This window comes from Miscanthus floridulus, chromosome 8 (assembly GCF_019320115.1).
Source record: "Miscanthus floridulus cultivar M001 chromosome 8, ASM1932011v1, whole genome shotgun sequence".
Lineage (NCBI taxonomy): Eukaryota > Viridiplantae > Streptophyta > Magnoliopsida > Poales > Poaceae > Miscanthus > Miscanthus floridulus.
In genome coordinates, this window is record NC_089587.1 from 87818530 (window position 1) to 87822197 (window position 3668).

Genomic DNA, 3668 nt, shown 5'->3' on the forward strand with positions numbered 1-3668 from the left:
AAAACTAATTACATAGCTCGCCTGAAAACTGCGAGACGAATTTATTAAGCCTAATTAATCCATCATTAGCGCATGTTAGTTACTGTAGCACTTATGTCTAATCATTGACTAATTAGTCTTAAAACATTCGTCTCGCGATTTTCAACCAAACTATGCAATTAGTTTTTATTTTTATCTATATTTAATACTCCATACATGTGCAAGCAAGATTCGAGGGTGATAGTTTGGGATAAAAATTTTTAGAAACTAAACCAAGCCTAAGATGAGATTAGGCAGGCAGCTTAGGACTCGTCACCCACCGTTTTTGTCTGCTCCCACAACCCCACGAGTCACCAGCAGCAAGCATCAGCTGTTGCAGAGACGAGGAGTCTGTCGGCAGGACTGAAAAATAAACCAAAATAATGTTTCAGTTAATTATTATGATAAAAAATACTGTTTTCCTCAACACAGCGTAGATGAACAGTGTTCCGTGAGTGGGCTGGCCAGCCCCGCCTCAGCCCGGCCAGCCAGCCGAACACTTCGGAGAGAAAAAAGCACAGACCAATCATCATAATCATCGTCTCCCGAATATTCTTCGTCCCTTTCTTGTTCTTTCTCGGCACGCAATGATTATGATTGCACCAATAAGAAATTCATATAGACATCCAAATCTAAAATAAATAGCAAGAGATTCAAAATTAGTCTCCAACAGAGTACATATACAGAAGACCTAATCAGTCTTCAACAGAGTACCTATATAGAAAACCTATTTTTAATTGTTTCAGAGACACAACCCAGATATGGACATTCTCTCTCTTAAAAAACCCATTTGCTGCAGAAAGAATTCTTTTTTGGATCTTGTTGTTGAAGAAGATGCTGAATAGGTATTAAACCTTTTACCTATAGCGCTACAAAGGACGAATAAGTCTTGTATTTTAGATATTGTTATTGGAGATAGCCTAATGACTGATTGAACGAGACGAGTACTCCTAGTATGGTTCAGTGGGACTATCACATGCTGCCCTTGGTTACTTCAAGTTATGGGGCACAGTCCTGAAATCCTGATGCTGCTGGAGCTGGTTTGCTCAGACAGACTGACACAGCAATGTTCATGCTGACATTCGACCTGTTTGCTGTTTGCTTTTCGGATCTCGGCTAGTTTGTTATAAGAGGAAAATACTATTGACTAGTTGATAAACCCTAGCTAAAACCACAAGCAAACAGACTGAATTAAGGCAGACTGACAGAGAAAGTGTTCATGCAACATCAGCATTCGACAATTTCAGGCCGACATGGTGGCGAGCACAAGAAATGGAGTCTCTTCTTACATGTATCTTGATCGATGACGATGATTATATAGCAGTAACAGTAGCACCAGTGGCAGCATTACCAGTAACAGCACCTCTTCTCGCACCTAGCACATCAACAGAGGAGAGGAGGGGAGCAGGAAGAAGGAAGAAAAGAGAGGCTCTGCTCTAATCTTGGCTGCTTGCTGGGCTACTCGTAGTCGTAGCCCGCGCTGTGGAGATCCGTCATGGAGAAGGACCTCGGGGACCTAAACGAGCTGTTCCTCGCCATCTGGCCGCCGGCGGTGGCGTGCACGCTCAGGCGCGGGGACGGGAACGTGGGCGGCCCTCCTGCTCCTGAGCCCGCCTTTCGGCTCCTCGTCCTCATCCTCGTCGTCCGCGCCCTCCTCGTCGTCCTCCTCGACGACGGCGTGGTCGGGGGCCAGGAGCGGCGGCAGGTACGTGGTGGCCAGCGCGCTGCAGGACGCCCGGCGCCGCGACCACGCCTGCAGCACCCGGCGGCGCTTGTTGAACGGGTTCTCCGGCTTGGCGATCTCCTTGGCGGCCGCCGTCGCCTCCGCCTCCGCCAGGCTCGTGAACGACTTGGACTTGCCCGCGTAGAAGTTGGATAGCCCCCGCCTGCGGTTGAAGAGATTGTTAAGGATTATTAATTAGGGCAAAAGAATCAGGAGGGGGAATGCATTGCTGGTGTAAAACTAGATCGATGGTTTTGCTTGCTCAAACCACTTGCTTGATTGAATTTTTTTTCGCTGGTACGCCAAATCCGTTAGCTTTGTCAGTATGATGAACAGGAACAGCATGCTAAGTTTGACCAAATGGCCATGGGGAGTACTACCTACTGCTACTACCTAGGATGGGAAAAAACACTTCTCTTTTCTATGCTACTCTTATCATTACTAGCTACTCTACTTGGATCTAAACCAATCTCGCTAGAAGAAGATTATTTTGCAGCGAAAAATCGGATATCTATCCATATAAAACATGTTATCTCCAGCGGTCGTCTTGCAGAGCAATTTCTACTGACACGGTAGACGGAACCAAACCAAGTAGCAGCAGCAGCTAGTAGACACTACAGTAACCAGCAGTAGATCAAGAAGGGCGATTTATTAGCAGAGAAGTAAGCAGCTTACTTGGTGGGCAGGGCATCCTCCAAGGACTCGAGCGTGGCCAGCCCCATCATGCCGAGCCCCTGCGCCTTGCTCTCCACCTCCTCCGCCTCCTCATCCTCCTTGTCGGACGCGGAGTTCTCCCCGATGGAGGAGCTGTGAGACGACGCCGCCCCGATCGACGAGGCCTCCGACAGCGCCTCCTCTTCATCCTCCTCCTCCCTCCTCGCCGCCGCCGCCTCGCCATGCTCATGCTCTTCCTCTTCTTCCTCCTCCTCATCTGGGACGGAGAAGAACCCGTTGGCGTTCCTCATCCTGTCCGCCTCCTCCGGATCCGGCTTCCCGCTCCCCGACCGCCGGAATCCGCCGTGCGCCGGCGACACCCCCGCCGCCACCCGCCGTGGACATACCCTCGACCAACCAACCGAGTAACCAACCACCCACCGAATCAACCGATTGAGCGACAAATCCAACCCGGCAGAGCCGCCGCCGCGGCGCACCTCGGGCCCCGGCGCCCGGATCGACCGGCCGGCACGCAGCAGGAAGAGAACCGCGGAGCGAGCAGGCAAGAAATCTCGGTGCGCGAGCGAGCGAGCTAGAGACCGTGAGATGGATGGGTGGTGGGCGTGGAGGGGGAGACGGGCAGGGAAGGGAAAGGGGGGAGGGGGACAGGATAAGGAGCTGGACCCTGCCCCGCCCCGCAGTGGAATTGTATAGTCGGAGGCAGAGAGAGAGAGAGAGACGGAGACGACCGGCGGCGGGCGAGGTGCGGTGCCACCTTGTGTGGGGTGGATGAGGTGGCCGGTCTCTGTCGGTCGCTGCCGCGTGGGCCTGCTCCGTGGGCTCGGCCGAGGGAGGGGAAAACGAAAAACCAGCAGCATCATCACCAGGCGTGTCCAGGCTTTCCATACGTATAGTACGGTACCTGTGCCACAAGCTCGGCGTGGCCCACTCCTGCCGGCACACGACACGTCACGTAGGCATACGGTGTACGTACAGTACAGCGCAGGTTGGAACACGCAACACTGTATGTATGTATGTATGTCGCTGGTGCTGGTCTGTGTTTGTGGCTGTGGTGTGTCCCTGGACCTGGAGACGAGTAGACGACGTACGTGCTGGCGTGGCCTGGCTCGCAATGGCGTCAGGCGTCCCGAATTTTTCGTTTTTTAGCCTTTTTTAAGTTTTTTACAAATATGCCTCCGAAGGTATGCTTTCAAAATCTAGACTCTTAACTCGGCGTCATCGTTGGTGGCGCCGAGCTTACATGTCTCGGCGC

The 3668-nt window shown here is 52.0% G+C and overlaps 1 pseudogene; it reads right to left on the reverse strand.

The window, feature by feature from the left end:
* Nucleotides 1-1220: 1220 nt before the first annotated feature.
* LOC136469537 (uncharacterized) lies at nt 1221-3276 on the reverse strand (annotated as a pseudogene).
* Nucleotides 3277-3668: the final 392 nt, after the last annotated feature.